The following is an 18,619-nucleotide window of genomic DNA, read 5'->3' as shown; positions in this document are numbered from 1 at the left end:
GTTAATAGCCGAACCCGAAATCCCCTCAAAGTGGTTAAAGATCTTGTTTATAGCAGTGTGATCCGCCTCCAGGTCTTTGAAGTATAGTAAGATATCATCAAGTTATGTGTACCCCTAATCGGGATGCCCATCTGCTCTCCCCGGGCAAGCGAGGCTATAGCCAGGGGCTCAAGGGCGAGGACAAATAAGAGTGGGGACAGGGGGCAACCCTGCCGGGTGCCTCGGTGTACTGAATGACTATCGGAAACGTGCTGTCCTGTGCGCGCCCTAGCCGAAGGATCTGTATAAAGCAATCTGATCCACACCAAGATGGAATCTGGGAGCCCGAACCTCTCCAGGGTTGCAAACATAAATGACCAAGTCAAAGAGTCAAATGCCTGCCTGAGGTCCAGCGCTATACAGCCAGCCCTGGGGTATTCCCGCGGCTTAGTTGTCATGAGTGCGTGCAACCTCTGTGTATTCAAGAAGGTGCTCCATCCCGGGAGGAACCCACACTGGTCACGATGGACAAGGGTAGGAAGATAGGTTTGTAGCCTCAAGGCAATTGCCTTGCTAAGTATTTTAACGCCTGCCCTCTACTGCCTCTCCCCATTCCACCTTCCTGCACCCCTAGCCCCGGTCCGGATCGACAGTGTGCCGCTACTCGGAGGGCTGACGGGGTTAGCAGGCCACCATCTTGGGAGGGTAGTGTAGGCTGGGTCAGCGCTCCTGACATCGCGCTCGAGACCCCATTTAAGCCCACCCCCATGCGCACGCACAGCGGACACTAATCCTAGTGGCAGCGGGACGGTGGAAGCTGTAGCGGCGCTTGGGCTCCTGTTAATTTTTTTAAAACGGTGTTGTGTTTATTTTAATTGCATGCATCTTCTAGTTCAAGTTCAAGTTCAAGTTCAGGAATTTGTATAGCGCACTACTCACCCAGAGGGTCTCAAGGCGCTTGAGGGAGGGTGGGTGCATTACTTATCGAATAGCCAGGTTTTTAGTTGCTTTCTGAAGGAGAGGTGGTTATGTGTAAGTCGGAGGTGAGTGGGGAGAGAATTCCAGGTTTTGGCCGCTAAGTAGGAGAAGGATCTTCCTCCCATGGTGGATCTGTGGATGCGCGGAATTGCGGCGAGGGCTTGATTGGATGATCGGAGTTGGCGGGTGGGTGTGTAGAAGTACAGTCGTGTGTTGAGGCATTCGGGTCCTAGTTCATAGAGGGCCTTGTGTGCGTGGGTGAGGAGGCGGAACGTTATTCTCTTGTTGACGGGGAACCAGTGGAGATCTCTCAGGTGACCGGAGATGTGAGCATGACGGGGAATGTCCAGTATGAGTCTGGCTGAGGCGTTTTGGATGCGTTGGAGTTTTTTCTGTAGTTTGGCTGTGGTCCCGGCGTATAGGGTATTTCCATAGTCCAGACGGCTGGTGACCAGAGCGTGGGTGACTGTCTTTCTTGTTTCGGTGGGGATCCAGCGGAAGATTTTTTTAAGCATGCGTAGTATGTTGAAGCATGAAGATGAGATGGCGTTGACTTGTCTGGTCATCGAGAGGGAGGAGTCTAGGATGAAGCCCAGGTTACGTGCGTGATCTGTAGGTATGGGTGCTGTACCCAGGGACGGTGGCCACCATGAGTCGTCCCAGGCAGAGGGGGATGATCCTAAGATGAGGACTTCCGTTTTGTCCGAGTTAAGTTTTAAACGGCTGTTCTTCATCCATTCGGCTACTTCTTTCATTCCTTCGTGTAGATTGGTTTTGGCTGTGTTTGGGTCTTCGGTGAGGGAGAGGATCAGCTGGGTGTCATCTGCGTAGGAGATGATGTTGAGGTTGTGTTGGCGCGCGATGGATGCGAGGGGACTCATGTATACGTTGAAGAGGGTGGGGCTGAGTGAAGATCCTTGTGGAACACCACAAATGACTTTGGTGGCCTCTGATTTGAATGGGGGAAGGCGGACTCTCTGGGTTCTTCCAGCGAGGAACGAGGTGATCCACTCCAAAGCTTTTCCTTGTATTCTGACGTTTTTGAGGCGTTGTATGAGTGTGCTATGACATACTGTGTCGAAGGCGGCGGAGAGGTCGAGTAGGATGCGGGCAACTGTTTCTCCGTTGTCCAGTAGCGTTCGGATGTCGTCTGTAGCAGCGGTGAGGGCGGTTTCGGTGCTGTGTTTGGCTCGGAAGCCGGACTGTGAAGGGTCGAGGGAATTGTTGGATTCAAGGAAGGCGGCGAGCTGACTATTGACGGCTTTCTCAATGACTTTGGCCCGGAAGGGGAGGAGTGAGATGGGGCGGTAGTTCTTAAGTTCCGAGGGGTCCGCTGTGGGTTTCTTCAGAAGGGCACTGAGTTCGGCATGTTTCCAGTTTTCTGGGAAGGTAGCGGAGTTGAGGGAGCAGTTGATGACATCGCGAAGATGGGGTGCGATGATGGAGTCTGCTTTGTTGAAGATGTGGTGGGGGCATGGGTCAGTTGGTGAGCCTGAGTGGATTGAATTCATCAGACGGATGGTGTCTTCAGTAGTGATTGGGTTCCAGGCGCAAAGGTTGTGAGAGAGCTGTTTTGGTTCGGAGGTGGGTGGTGTGGGTTGTTCTTCGGACAGGTTTTCAAAGCTTTTATGAATGTCGGCGATTTTGTTGTGAAAGAAAGAGGATAGAGAGTCGCAGAGGTCTTGGGTGGGAGTGATGTCGTTGGTGCCGGCGGTGGGGTTGGTAAATTCTTTGACGATGTTGAATAGTTCTTTGTTGCTTTGGACGTTGTTGTCGAGTCGATCCTTGATAGCTGATTTCTTGGTGGATCGGATCAATTTGTGGTGTTTGCAGGTGGCGTCTTTGAAGGAGATCAGGTTGTTAGTGGTTGGGGTTTTTTCCCGGTTTTCTCGAGGATACGACATAACTTCTTGGATTTCTTAAGGTCATCGTTGAACCAGGGGGCTTTTTTGCTACCTTGTTTGATCTGGTGGTTTTTCAAGGATGCTAATTCGTCAGCGCTGTGGGTGATCCATTGTGTGAGGTTGGTGGCAGCTTGGTTTGGGTCCGATGATATGTCGGGGGGGTTTTGGTTAAGCGATGTGAAGAGTTGGTCGGTGGTGATTTTGTTCAAAGTTTCTTCTAGGAATAGGTTGTGGTGGGATGTGAGTCGTGGTCTTTTTGTAGCTGAAGTGAACGCAGTTGTGGTCCGTCCAATGGAGAGCTGTGGTGTGATCAGAGGAGATGTGTTTGCTGGAGGTGAAGATAGGGTCAAGCGTGTGTCTGGCTAAGTGGGTGGTGGGGTCAACAAGTTGTTTGAGTCCGAGGTTGACTAGGTTGTCCAAGAGGGTGGTGGTGTTGTTGTTGTTTTTCTTTTCCAGGTGGAAGTTGAGGTCTCCCAGTAGAATGTAGTTCTCGGAGGTGAGGACATGTGGGCTGATGAAGTCGGTGATGATTTCATTGAATTGTGTGCGGGTTCCTGGTGGTCTGTAGATGAGGGTGCCTCTGAGTGTGGTCCTGGGGTCGGTGTGGATCTGGAAGTGAAGGTGTTCGGCGGTCGCGAGGTTATCGTCGGAACTGGTCGTGATTCGGATGGTGTTCTTATGGGCGATGGCGATGCCTCCTCCTGATTGGTTGGTGCGGTCTTTTCGGATGATCTTGTAGGTGTCCGGGATGGCTATGGCGATGTTGGGCGCTGATGAGGCGTTCATCCATGTTTCTGTAAGGAAGGCGACGTTCGGCGATGTAGTGTCGAGTAGGTCCCAGAGTTCAGTGGCGTGTTTGTGGACCGATCGGGTGTTCAGCAGGATGCATTTTAGGTGGTTAGAGTCTGAGTTGTGTTTGGAGGAGGAGGATTTGGCGTGGGTCCTGATGCAGGCGAACTTGCAGGAGTGGCAGGTGAATGGTCCGTGGGTGTGTCCAGGGATAGCTACGCAGCAATGTGGGGTGCGACCGGGGTTAAGGGCAAGGAGAGTAGCAGCATCATACGTTAAGCGAGTGGGGTTGGTATTGCGAGGACCGCGAGGACCAGGGGGTCTGGCGCTGGGCGCGGTCCAGGCGCGGACGGGCGTAGATGGGCTTACCATTGGCGCACCTTCGACGCGCATGGGGAGCGATCGCTGCGCGTGAACGCTGCGCGGAAATGCATCTGTCATATGTGGATAGTGGAAGGGGAGGGGCGAGGGAGGGTCAGCTGGGAGGCGGGGGGCGGGGTGTAGAGACGGGCCAGGAGGCAGAACAACAACAGCAAAATGGCTGCAAAATAAACAAAACCAAAGCAGGACGAGATTGGGGTGTGGAGTAAAGCTATGGGCAGTAGTGGCACCGGCACGATCAGACAAAATGTAATATACCGATCAGTGCGAGCAAAACAGTGATGGAAATGGGCAATAGAGCACTACGATTGAATTCAGGCGCAGAGAAATTAAAGATGATGCATAGTGACGCTAACGATTTTAGACAAGCACAACAAATGCAGTTACAGCAGTGAGCACTGGGAGCAATGAAGCGCTACGAATAGATTAAAGCACAGAGGAATATGATATACAAAGCGACGCTTACGATTTTAGACAGGCACAGCAAATGCGGTTACACCAGTGAGCACTGAGCGCAATGAAGCACTGCGATTAAATTCAAGCAGATAGGATTTGAGATGCAAAGCGCCGCTTACGATTTTAGACAAAACACAGGAAATACAATATCAGCAGTGAGCGATGAGAGCAAACAAGTGCAGTGATACTTAAGTGGCCAGGGAGCGTAGTGGAGCGACCGCTTCTGAACGAGTACTGATTTACAAAAGGGGGTGGTGATGAACAGAGTGTCTGAATTGAGCAGACCACTCTTACCCAGTCCAAAGATCAGGGCTTGATCCATCACCGTTATTTATCTCACTGCCCCATCCCAGCTCAGAATCTGGCTATATGCAAATCAGTCTGTCCCTGGCCCAGTGCATCATGGGAACAGGGCAGACTAAACTACCAAGCCAATTCTTTACCAGAAAGGAGACAAGCTACCGGGGACCGGTTTCTGGCATTTCAGCCTTTTCGGCCCGGCTTGCTTGAATCCTGATGGAGCAGTGAGAAAGGGACTCATGTCTGAGTATACCCTGCCACACCTATAGTGGCCAAAATCGATTTACAAAAGGGGGTGGTGATGAACAGAGTGTCTGAATTGAGCAGACCACTCTTACCCAGTCCAAAGATCAGGGCTTGATCCATCACCGTTATTTATCTCACTGCCCCATCCCAGCTCAGAATCTGGCTATATGCAAATCAGTCTGTCCCTGGCCCAGTGCATCATGGGAACAGGGCAGACTAAACTACCAAGCCAATTCTTTACCAGAAAGGAGACAAGCTACCGGGGACCGGTTTCTGGCATTTCAGCCTCTTCGGCCCGGCTTGCTTGAATCCTGATGGAGCAGTGAGAAAGGGACTCATGTCTGAGTATACCCTGCCACACCTATAGTGGCCAAAATCGATTTACAAAAGGGGGTGGTGATGAACAGAGTGTCTGAATTGAGCAGACCACTCTTACCCAGTCCAAAGATCAGGGCTTGATCCATCACCGTTATTTATCTCACTGCCCCATCCCAGCTCAGAATCTGGCTATATGCAAATCAGTCTGTCCCTGGCCCAGTGCATCATGGGAACAGGGCAGACTAAACTACCAAGCCAATTCTTTACCAGAAAGGAGACAAGCTACCGGGGACCGGTTTCTGGCATTTCAGCCTCTTCGGCCCGGCTTGCTTGAATCCTGATGGAGCAGTGAGAAAGGGACTCATGTCTGAGTATACCCTGCCACACCTATAGTGGCCAAAATCGATTTACAAAAGGGGGTGGTGATGAACAGAGTGTCTGAATTGAGCAGACCACTCTTACCCAGTCCAAAGATCAGGGCTTGATCCATCACCGTTATTTATCTCACTGCCCCATCCCAGCTCAGAATCTGGCTATATGCAAATCAGTCTGTCCCTGGCCCAGTGCATCATGGGAACAGGGCAGACTAAACTACCAAGCCAATTCTTTACCAGAAAGGAGACAAGCTACCGGGGACCGGTTTCTGGCATTTCAGCCTCTTCGGCCCGGCTTGCTTGAATCCTGATGGAGCAGTGAGAAAGGGACTCATGTCTGAGTATACCCTGCCACACCTATAGTGGCCAAAATCGATTTACAAAAGGGGGTGGTGATGAACAGAGTGTCTGAATTGAGCAGACCACTCTTACCCAGTCCAAAGATCAGGGCTTGATCCATCACCGTTATTTATCTCACTGCCCCATCCCAGCTCAGAATCTGGCTATATGCAAATCAGTCTGTCCCTGGCCCAGTGCATCATGGGAACAGGGCAGACTAAACTACCAAGCCAATTCTTTACCAGAAAGGAGACAAGCTACCGGGGACCGGTTTCTGGCATTTCAGCCTCTTCGGCCCGGCTTGCTTGAATCCTGATGGAGCAGTGAGAAAGGGACTCATGTCTGAGTATACCCTGCCACACCTATAGTGGCCAAAATCGATTTACAAAAGGGGGTGGTGATGAACAGAGTGTCTGAATTGAGCAGACCACTCTTACCCAGTCCAAAGATCAGGGCTTGATCCATCACCGTTATTTATCTCACTGATTTTAGACAAAACACAGGAAATACAATATCAGCAGTGAGCGATGAGAGCAAACAAGTGCAGTGATACTTAAGTGGCCAGGGAGCGTAGTGGAGCGACCGCTTCTGAACGAGTACTGGGCTTACCTACTGCCTCTCCCCATTCCACCTTCCTGCACCTCTAGCCCCGGTCCGGATCGGCAGTGTGCCGCTCCTCGGAGGGCTGACGGGGTTAGCAGGCCACCATCTTGGGAGGGCAGTGTAGGCTGGGTCAGCACTCCTGACATCACGCTCGAGACCCCATTTAAGCCCACCCCCATGCGCACGCGCAGCGGACGAGCGCAGCGGGCGCGACGAAGGCGCGCCGAAGTTGCGCCTAAGTTAAGCCTGTCTGCGCCCGTCCGCGGCCGACCGGGGCCAGGGGCATTCCACTCTGCCCAAATTTTAACCTTTTCATCAGCTCAGCTTCGCACTATGCAAGGTCCGTGGGCTCGGCCCGACTCTACTACTGCCAAAATTTCCAACTCGGCCTCACGCCGATTTCTCCTACCCCTAATATTTTGGCCCCTGTCCTTCCCCCTCCCGGCTTCCCAGCATCGCCCCCTTCTATTACTGCGACTCCGGCAACCTCGGTCCTCCTTTTGAACACTAGATCGGCGGTCAAGCATTTTCATGAACTCTTTGTTCTGCTAGACACGCACCAACCTGATCTTCTGTTTCTTACGGAGACTTGGTTCTGCCCGGACTCCCTTCCAACCCTTCTGGCCACCCTCCCCCCCTCCTATTATGCCATCCGTGCCGATCGTCCGGCCGGTAAGGCTGGTGGTGGGGTGGCTCTCATTGCTCGCACGGATCTTCACTTCCAGATACTACCAGCTCCTCCCATTGCTATGATTGATTACCTGGTTGTTCGCTCTGCTTCCTTTTTGCCACCTCTTACCTGCCTGCTCGTGTATCGTCCCCCACAGACCACGGTGAACTTCCTTCACGCCTTCCAGGACCTGCTGGCTACCCTAGCAGTCAATAATTCCTCTATCCTGCTGCTTGGCGACTTTAATTACTGGCCTTTTGATCCAGCTGAGGACCTTCCGTCTAAAGAATTTTCTGACTCTCTTTCTTCTTTTAATTTGGTGTCTCAAGTTCACTGCCCCACTCACATCCATGGCCATATTTTGGACCAGGTTTGGTCGCTCAATTGTCCTGTTTCTTCCCCGGTGGTCTCTCCTTGCACTTGGTCTGATCATTTCTTAGTTTCCTTTTTCCTGTATCCCAGTCTTGTTAGGAAATCTCCCCTTCCTAGGAATACATGGGCCCGGAATTGGACTCATGTGGACGTGCCATCACTCTGCTCCTCCCTTTCTGCCTCTTGCCCCAACCTTCAAGATCTCCCTTTCCATTGTCAAATAGACTCCTTAAACAATTGGCTCAGTAGAGGCTGCGATCAGGTGGCCCCTCTCAGGCGAGTTTCTGCCAGGCGCAATTATGTCTCCAATAGGTGGTTTAATACCGTATTGAAAGAGGAAAAACTGGCCCTCCGGCAAGCGGAGGGTGCCTGGCGACGTGCTTATTGTCCCATTCTTAAAACTCAGTACACAACTCTTCTGAACCAATATAAGAAGTTGTAATGGCTGACCTTTTTTGGCTCCTTTAAGAGGGAGAATGATGGAGAGTGACTCCAGTCTATCACCCTTATAGCATAGGGATTAGGACTATAGATAGGATCTCTGCCTTTTATATAGTAGAGTATTTTCGTGTCCCTTTCTTTAGAGTAGGGCTTATGAATTCAAGCTAGGGAATAGATATATGAGTATTAATCATGATTTGCCCATTTGCTAACGTGTTAGGATATTTTCCATGGAGTTATGCGTATTGTGGGCCCTGTAGGCCTTAAACGAGACAGACTCCATCTTGCCCTCTGCCTGGTAGCTCGAGAGGCCTTCTAGGTCAAGTGTAATGTTTTAGTTTCAAGCTGTTGTTTGCTTGGAGAGAACCGGCTCAGGCTGGCCCTTATCGAAGGAATGTATTTTTCTCCACTCCGAAGACACAACTTCAGGCCGGCCGGCTGGGAACGTGTCCTTGGTACGGGGAGGTACAAGAATTTGGTGGGCGGCAGGTGACTGGCCGTAGCTTTCCATGAAGGAACAGGCTTTGATATTAGCGAAGGTGTTAGTTAGTCGACAGTTAGTTCGTAGGCGGCATCTAGCCGTTAGCATCTCTGCCATTAATTATTTCATGGCGGACAGTCGCCATCTTTGAAGTCCGAGAAAGATTTAAGACCGAAACTCTCTGAGAAAGACTGAAGGAGAATTAGCGCGGAGCGCACTGAAACAGAGAGAGAGAGATACGGTAGCTAATAACCAGCAAGGTTCCAGTGGCCTGGAGGGAAGCAGACAAGGTTGAGTCTAGCGGTGCAGACGTGTACTTGTGACGGCTGGGGTGTGACTGCGAGACGAGCCAGGACACAGAGACGAGAAGGGAACCTAGATGACTGCCGAGTCCCGACTTCACATTAATAAGGTGATATCCGCCCTCTTTATAATAAGCGCGCATTCTAATCTTTACTTTTCCTTTTCTTTGCATAATTCGTGTTGCATAGTATTGTGTTATATGTTTATTGACAATAAATACCCTAGTTTCTAGTGAACTGATATGTGCCGTGTATTCTTGTTCAATCTTGGTAAACGAGGCTCCTAGGTGGTTGTTGTTTATATGAATGGATGAGTAACCCCAATCAGGTAGGTGGTGATCACATAAGTAGAGAGCGAAGTGGACCTTTGATGCCAAAGATAAGAGGCACATTATACTATTTGGACACCGTACTAAATTCTATTATTATAGTTTTATCCCAAGTAGACAAAGGAGAAATTGTGCCGATAGGTGCTCATAGGAATGTGGTCGTCGTTGATATGCGGCGTTAGTGAGAGCGTTGGGGTGGATTACCAGCGCGTATACCCACAGGATTGTGGCTTGTGTAAGTGAGAGCGCTGGGGGGATTACCAGCGTGTAGGTTTGCCGGATTGTAAACCGTTTGGAAAAGAGAGCATTGGGTTCTGCAGGCCCATGTGTAGACACACCGGATTGTGTGTCATATCTGCCCTGGGGTAGATCAGTCTGGGTCGGAGTGGCCGCGAGACTAACTGATGTGAATAAGATATGGTAGAAAACCTATGCATGTTTATTGCTATTTCCCCATCCTTAGGTACGATCTGTACATGTATATACCTATATTCATTGTGAATACGTTCTAAGGAGGGAGGTGAGTACGTTCTGGCTGGGTTATAGGGGCCCCTAGGGGCTGATCCCATCTACACGGAAAATCCGGCCATTACATCTGGCGTCACGAACTGTTTACGAAGCCTGTGTGCGCTGTATTGTTTTGATCTTGTTGGTTTGCGCTCGGCTCGTACGTATAATATTTTTGTGTATAATTGTGTATATACTTTTTGTGTGTCAATATGTTTGTGAAAAAATCTCCATCGGTTTTTAAGTTGCCTATTCAGATTCCCGGCTGGGAGTCTACGCCTTATGAGGCTTTGGCCCGGGAGTGGCCGATTCTACTGGTTTGAGTGAAAATTGGTCTTCTTGTTTGGAGCAGGCGGAGCCTGCTGATGTGGTATCGTGCTTACAGAAAGCGCCAGTGGTGAAAGGAGATGAGCTTCCTATTTTAGGACGCAGAGGTTGGATTGTTCTTAATGCATACAGAATTCTTCATGAGAAGTTTGTTCAGCTGCAGAAACAGTTTAAGGACATGGAAGGACAGTGTGTTGAGTTGCAAAATGCGCATACTCTTTTGCGCTGTCAAAATTAACTGCTTGCCGACAAACTTGAAACATATCAGACCATAGCCGAAAGAGCTGCGGTCCGCATTGCACGATATAAGTACAAACATCGTCGTGGTCGTGTATCTACGCGGAAAGTGCGTCTGGTTGTGGCAAAAGCCGGAATGGATTGGAACCCTGATGAGTGGGATGGTAATATCTGGGATTCAAATGCTTCAGACTCCTCGGCTGAGGAGGGTGATAAGCGCGAATCTTCTCGCTCCGGACGTGATTGTAAAACTGCTTCTTGTACTGATTCTGTTGCTCACAGCGACCGTGCTCGCTCTTCCCATTCAGGTGACATATCTTGCCCCGATTGTTCTGCTAAATCTAAGATGCGGGCTTCCTCGGAAGCTCTTCCTGAGGTTTCTGCTCATCCCGTGTTTCGTCGCAAATTACAACAAGCCCCTGGTAATCCACCTGGTATTGCTTTGGATTGTATTGAAGACTTTACTCAACAGGAGGTTAGTGACATTTTACAACGATTTCGTCAACGGCCTGGTGAGGCCTTGCTTACTTGGATGGTGCGCCTTTATGAGCTTGGTGCTGCCGGTATTATGCTTGATGCTGTTGATTGCTTACGGTTTTGCTCTTTGAGTTCTGATTCTACTATTCAAGATCATTTTCGGAACTATAATGGTGCTGGTCAAATTACTTTGCTCCAGCTTGCGTCTGACGGCTGTAATCACAAATATCCTACTGAATCTGATTGGCCTGTTAATGACAAGCCATGGTACACTTTGTGCGATGCGTCACAGCGTTTGAAGGAGGAAGTCATGAAAACTGCTATCTTTCTTAGTACTTCTGACAGATTGCTGGATGGTCTTTTAACATCTTCTGTGCGTAATCGCATTATCCGTTCTTCGCCTGTTGCTTACAAGCAGGTCATGATGACTTTGTTGATTAATCAAACTGGCAATCCTTTGTCTGCTGTGCTTGAATCTGTTCGTCAGCTTGGTGAGCTGGGTGAGTGGTTTAAACCTGAACGACAATCTCGACCTGAGGGTCGTACTGCTGGGGACTATAAGTTCTCTAGACGTGACATGTTTCTTGCTCTTATTGCTGATGGTGTCAAAAGGGAGGACATTGACGGTGAGCCTAATAATCGCTTATGGGACATGTTTCGTAAGCGTGGTTTGGATCGGAAGGAGGGTGCCCGTCGTGTGCGAAAGAATGAGTATGACCGTGGTTCTGATGACAGTGGTGATGAGAGACGACGTGTGGATTCTGATCGCCGTGATGATCGGCGTTATGAACGTGATGTGTCCCCTCATCGTGATTACGAGAGAGGGAGAGAGGGGGAAAAAGAAAGGGGGAGAGATGATCGTGTTTCCAACCGACATAGAGAGGAGAGAAGTTATTCCCCTGAAATGAAAAGAAGGGAGGATCGTAACAGGCTTTCTGACCGTAATTCACAGTATTTTGAAAATGACAAAAATCCGTTTCGTAATGGAGACGGATATGAACAAGACATTTTGATACCAAAGAAGACAGAGAGCATTTACCCTGATTTGTCTTGGTTGACAGAACGCAGGAAAAATGACTAGGAAATAGGTCAAGCTCCAGTACACAAGTGGGCTCACAGAGACAACAGACCCTATGTAGATATTGAGATTTTTTGGAAACATCGTAATATCCAAAGGGCCCGAGCACTAGTAGATACAGGAGCGGAGGCCACTTTAATTCACGGAAAATCAAAGAAATTTAAAGGACAGTTTTTCACAATTACTGGTTTAGGTGGAAAAGAAACCCCCGCAGTACAAACTACACTTGAAATTAAAATTGGTAGGATTCCTCGTAGAGAATACTCTGTGTTAGTTGTACCACTTTTGGAATATATAATTGGGATTGATATTTTAAAAGGAATGATTTTGCATCTGGATGATGGTTGTTATCAATTTGGAACTAGACAGTACATTTCGACCAGACCCGTACGGGTTGGCCGTTTGCGAATGCCCCCTATTAAAATTCCTCTGGCCACGAAAGTGGTTTCTCAGAAGCAATATCGTATCCCAGGTGGTCATGAAGAAATTAATGCTACTATTCAGGATTTGGTTGACGCAGGAGTTATAACTCCGGTCACGTCTGCTTGGAATAATCCCGTCTGGCCCGTGCGCAAAAGTGATAATTCTTGGCGCATGACTGTTGATTATCGAGAATTGAATAAACATACACCTAAATTGGCTGTTGCGGTACCAGACATTGTCACTTTGATTCAGAGAATTCAAAAGCATCCAGGTACATGGTATGCTTCTATTGATATTGCTAATGCTTTCTTTTCAATTCCGATTGCCCCCGAGTGTCAGGAACAATTTAGTTTTACATGGAATGGACGTCAAATGACGTTCCGGAGTCTTCCTCAAGGTTATGTACATAGTCCCACGATCTGTCACCGGCTGGTGGCAGAGCATTTGTCTGAAGTGCCCGCTAATCCACAAATACAGGTGTGCCATTATATTGACGACATTTTGATTCAAGGTGAGACGCAAGATCAGGTACAGTCCCATTTAGATCAGATCCTTGATTGTTTGCGAGCAAAAGGTTGGGAAATTAATCCTGATAAACTACAAGGTCCATCCCAAAATGTAAAATTTTTAGGAATTAATTGGCATGAAGGTCACAGAGAAGTGATCCCACAGGTGAAGCGAAAAATTCTAGATTTTGCAGTTCCAAAGAACAGGAAAGAGGCTCAAAGTTTCATTGGTTTGTTTGGCTTTTGGCGTCAGCATATTCCCCATTTGAGTCAGATTTTAGCTCCGTTATATCGAGTCACTCGTAAGAAGAATGCGTTCGAATGGGGTGAATCACAACAGAATGCTTTTAATTTGGCAAAAGAAGCAATTCAGTATGCTTTGGATTTGTGGCCGGTGGGCGAAGGTGATGTGGATTTGAATGTGTCCGTGGAAGGTCCGTATGCAAATTGGAGTCTGTGGCAAAAGCAGGGCAGACAAAAAGTGCCATTAGGTTTTTGGACTAAAAAGTTACCTGAGGCTGGCGAGCGTTATTCACCTTTTGAAAAACAATTACTTGCATGTTACTGGGCTCTGGTGGATACCGAGCAATTGACCCTAGGCCATGCTGTGGTTTTGAGACCTGAAATTCCTATTATGCAGTGGGTTTTGAGTTCGCCGAAATCCCATCGAATTGGACATGCTCAAGAGGCAAGCGTGATTAAATGGAAATGGTACATTCAGGACAGGGCACGTGTGGGTCCGAAAGGTGTGGCAGTTTTGCATGAACGAGTGGCGCAGGCGCCCTCAAGTGAGGCTGGAAGTGATTGTTCCGTACCCGTAGTGCAGGAATCTCTCCGTTAAGTGGGGTAAATCATTTGATGATCTGTCCGCGGAGGATAGAAAACATGTGTGGTTTACGGATGGTTCAGCGAGGTTCATTGGTGAGAAACGACATTGGAAAGCAGTGTCCTACAATCCGATCACACAGAAATTATTGAGTACAACTGGTGATGGTAAGAGTAGTCAATATGCTGAACTCTATGCAGTTTACCAAGTTTTGAAAGAGGAATTGCCTGGCACATGTCATATTTTCACTGATTCCTGGTCCACTGCTAATGGACTGGCGGTGTGGTTACCAACATGGCATTCTCATAATTGGGAATTGCATTCAAAAGAACTGTGGGGAAAAGAATTATGGCAAGAAATTTGGGAGTTGCTCCCACAGAGTACTGTAACAATCTTTCACGTGGATGCTCACACTCCAATAGACTCCCTTGATAAATTCTTTCATAACATTGCAGATGAGAAATCTAAAATTGCTGAGGCAGTGGTGGACATGCAAGATTCTGATTTGGCGGGATTGGCGAAATGGGCCCACCAGAAAGCGGGACATTTTGGAGAAAAAGCCACTAGCAGGTGGGACGCCGATCGAGGAATTCATATTCCTTTTTCTTTGATTAAAGATGTCATTCTGCATTGTCCCATTTGCCAGCATTCTAGAAAGAAGCAGGTGCCTCAAATTGTTCGAGGCCAGTTACATCGAGGAAAATTGCCCGCTCAAATTTGGCAGATTGATTATATTGGCCCGCTCCCTATGAGCAAAAATTGTCAGTATGTCTGTACAGTTGTTGACACTTATAGTGGCCTTTTGGTCGCTTTCCCTTGCAAGAACGCTACCCAAGTGAATACCATTAAGACCCTGGAGCTGCTTATTTTGTACTATGGTGTCCCATTCCAAATTCAATCTGATAACGCATCCCACTTTCGTGGACGATTGGTACAGGAATTCTGTGTGGAAAATAACATTGAATGGGTGTTTCACATTCCATATTATCCACAGGCTTCAGGACTGATTGAGAGAATGAATGGTTTGCTAAAAGAACAGTTACGTAAATTGACAGATGACCATTATAAAAATTGGAGAGACTTTCTGTTTCAGGCATTGTTGATTTTAAATAATCGCCCTTTGTTACATGCAGAATCCCCTTTGATGCGTTTGTTTCCTCCAAATGTTGATGTAAAGCCTAATTCCCTGTCCAACACTGTCATGTATTGGGAAATTACCCCCGGTGCTTTGGCTCCATGTAGAGCGACCCCAGGTTCCGCAGGTCTAGACCTGCATGCTTTAAATGATGCAAATTTACATGGAAAAGACCGAATCATTGTTGAAACTGGCATTGGTGTTTGTATACCTGCCGGTAATTTTGGATTAATTGCCCCCAGATCAGGCCTTGCCCTGAAAGGTATTCAAGTTCTCGGAGGAGTGATTGACAGTGACTATCAGGGAGAGATTAAGGTTCTCTTGCTTAATAGCAGTGAGACTGACTTATTGATTAAAAAATCTGACCGTGTTGCTCAGTTACTGATTATGCCTGTCTTCAGTGGTGAGATCAAGAAAGGCTCTGCCCCAACGTTGCTAACTGTGCGAGGACAAAAAGGCTTCGGATCGTCTGATCTTCCTGGAGCTAAAATATGGGTGCAATCGCCTAAAAATCCCCCTGAACAGGCTGATATTATTGCTACCGGTCATGACAACACCGTTTTGGTGATGAAGCCAGGGAAAGATAGCTGGGAAGCTGTCCCAGCTGATAAATGTTACCTACGAGAATGATTAAGGCCTGTGTTTGTATTTTTCCAGATCATTCTCTGGACTGCTGCTGCAGGATGTGTCGCCGTTGGACTCCTTTTGGCCTGCTACGCCGGGAGAGGAGAGGATCCACCGACTTCGGTTGATTGGAGAACCCGAGTTACGCGTTCTTTTACTGCATGGGCCTCCTCTTCCAATTTCTGGATAACTTTGGCTAAGAGAGTGACGAACTCTCCACATTTCTGTCTTACCCCCATGAGGTCTGTGACTGACATTTTGGCGACCTGCCTGGTTGCTGTTCCAGCATCTACTGAGACTTTACGGCATATTTTTAATATTTCAAATGCCTGACCAAATGTTATTCTGGGCGATTTCGCAGCCCATGAATTTTGTCCCTTATGTACTGTTCTTCCTGACCTCGATACCCCTATTCATTCCCGAATCACGACTTTCAATATCACACCAGGTGATTTATGTTTTATGATGACATGTGATCCCAAAGCTATCACCGAATGTCTTAGGTTAAATATTCAGGCTGCAACTTCTTTTTCAGCTCATCAACGATTGCTGTGTTTAAAGAGACTTCCAAATTCGTGTGTTTCTGTTAAGAACAATATGACATGTAAACGTTTATTGGTTGCCCCTAGTTATTATCGTTCCATGTTATTACCTTCTGGCTGGCTCTTCTCCTGCGGGAATTCGTCTTGGCCATATATTCCCGCTAATATTTCCGGTGGTCCATGTGCCATCACTAGATTGAGTTTATTAATGTTTTCTTCACATCCTAGTTCACATTCCCGTATGGTACGAGATTCAATGTCATTACATGAGGACTGTGATTCCTCCGTTCACCTTTACTCCAAATCGGAATATCTTGGTTTAGCTTTTTCTATTATTGGAGTCCTTGCATTGGCTGTTTATAATGCCAAAACAATTGGCAAGATGGCCTGCTGGATGGTTAAATCCATCAACCAAACCTCTACTGTTTTGTCTGATCTGTTATTAGATGCCCAGGGTGAACGTAGAGCTATTTTACAGAATCGCGCAGCTATTGATTATCTTTTGTTAAAACATGGACATGAATGTTCTGATTTTGAGGGCCTATGCTGTTTTAATTTGTCCGACCATTCCAAATCAATCCAAGCCCATATTGACAAACTCCACGACTTGACTGCAGAAATTAGACAACACATTGATCAGGGCTTATTTGACTGGCTCTTTAATTGGTTACCTGACTTGCATTCTTTACGACAGATTTTAGGGGGGGTTATTGTTGCCATTTGTGTTTTAATAGCTGTTTGTTGCTTTATTCAGTGCATTCCTTCCCTGCTCCAGTTTTGTAGACTTAGCAAGAGACATAGATCAGTTAATTTTGTTTCCTATTATTCTTCTACTGATGTGAGTTCTATATAGATTGTAGTTAATAGACTGGAGTCAAGGGGTGTAATGTAATGGCTGACCTTTTTTGGCTCCTTTAAGAGGGAGAATGATGGAGAGTGACTCCAGTCTATCACCCTTATAGCATAGGGATTAGGACTATAGATAGGATCTCTGCCTTTTATATAGTAGAGTATTTTCGTGTCCCTTTCTTTAGAGTAGGGCTTATGAATTCAAGCTAGGGGATTGATATATAAGTATTAATCATGATTTGCCCATTTGCTAACGTGTTAGGATATTTTCCATGGAGTTATGCGTATTGTGGGCCCTGTAGGCCTTAAACGAGACAGACTCCATCTTGCCCTCTGCCTGGTAGCTCGAGAGGCCTTCTAGGTCAAGTGTAATGTTTTAGTTTCAAGCTGTTGTTCGTTTGGAGAGAACCGGCTCAGGCTGGCCCTTATCGAAGGAATGTATTTTTCTCCACTCCGAAGACACAACTTCAGGCCGGCCGGCTGGGAACGTGTCCTTGGTACGGGGAGGTACAAGAATTTGGTGGGCGGCAGGTTACTGGCCGTAGCTTTCCATGAAGGAACAGGCTTTGATATTAGCGAAGGTGTTAGTTAGTCGACAGTTAGTTCGTAGGCGGCATCTAGCCGTTAGCATCTCTGCCATTAATTATTTCATGGCGGACAGTCGCCATCTTTGAAGTCCGAGAAAGATTCAAGACCGAAACTCTCTGAGAAAGACTGAAGGAGAATTAGCGCGGAGCGCACTGAAACAGAGAGAGAGAGATACGGTAGCTAATAACCAGCAAGGTTCCAGTGGCCTGGAGGGAAGCAGACGAGGTTGAGTCTAGCGGTGCAGACAGACGTGTACTTGTGACGGCTGGGGTGTGACTGCGAGACGAGCCAGGACACAGAGACGAGAAGGGAACCTAGATGACTGCCGAGTCCCGACTTCACATTAATAAGGTGATATCCGCCCTCTTTATAATAAGCGCGCATTCTAATCTTTACTTTTCCTTTTCTTTGCATAATTCGTGTTGCATAGTATTGTGTTATATGTTTATTGACAATAAATACCCTAGTTTCTAGTGAACTGATATGTGCCGTGTATTCTTGTTCAATCTTGGTAAACGAGGCTCCTAGGTGGTTGTTGTTTATATGAATGGATGAGTAACCCCAATCAGGTAGGTGGTGATCACATAAGTAGGGAGCGAAGTGGACCTTTGATGCCAAGGATAAGAGGCACATTATACTATTTGGACACCGTACTAAATTCTATTATTATCGTTTTATCCCAAGTAGACAAAGGAGAAATTGTGCCGATAGGTGCTCATAGGAATGTGGTCGTCGTTGATATGCGGCGTTAGTGAGAGCGTTGGGATGGATTACCAGCGCGTATACCCACAGGATTGTGGCTTGTGTAAGTGAGAGCGCTGGGGGGGATTACCAGCGTGTAGGTTTGCCGGATTGTAAACCGTTTGGAAAAGAGAGCATTGGGTTCTGCAGGCCCATGTGTAGACACACCGGATTGTGTGTCATATCTGCCCTGGGGTAGATCAGTCTGGGTCGGAGTGGCCGCGAGACTAACTGATGTGAATAAGATATGGTAGAAAACCTATGCATGTTTATTGCTATTTCCCCATCCTTAGGTATGATCTGTACATGTATATAACTATATTCATTGTGAATACGTTCTAAGGAGGGAGGTGAGTACGTTCTGGCTGGGTTATAGGGGCCCCTAGGGGCTGATCCCATCTACACGGAAAATCCGGCCATTACATCTGGCGTCACAAACTGTTTACGAAGCCTGTGTGCGCTGTATTGTTTTGATCTTGTTGGTTTGCGCTCGGCTC

At 47.6% G+C, this 18,619-nt stretch overlaps 1 long non-coding RNA gene across 2 annotated transcripts in view; it reads left to right on the top strand.

Moving 5' to 3' along the window:
• LOC147725989 (uncharacterized) overlaps positions 1–16,957 on the top strand; it is a 184,040-nt gene extending 167,083 nt beyond the window's left edge. For both annotated transcript variants that reach the window (XR_015309256.1, XR_015309255.1), the window contains exon 4: positions 15,436–16,957. This is a non-coding gene — a long non-coding RNA (uncharacterized LOC147725989). The remainder of the gene's footprint in view (positions 1–15,435) is intronic.
• The last annotated feature ends 1,662 nt before the right edge of the window (positions 16,958–18,619 follow it).

Source organism: Lissotriton vulgaris, chromosome 3_1 (assembly GCF_964263255.1).
Source record: "Lissotriton vulgaris chromosome 3_1, aLisVul1.2, whole genome shotgun sequence".
In the NCBI taxonomy this organism is placed as follows: Eukaryota; Metazoa; Chordata; class Amphibia; order Caudata; family Salamandridae; genus Lissotriton; species Lissotriton vulgaris.
The sequence above is the reverse complement of the archived record's forward strand: the minus strand, read 5'-3'. Positions and strand labels throughout refer to the sequence as shown.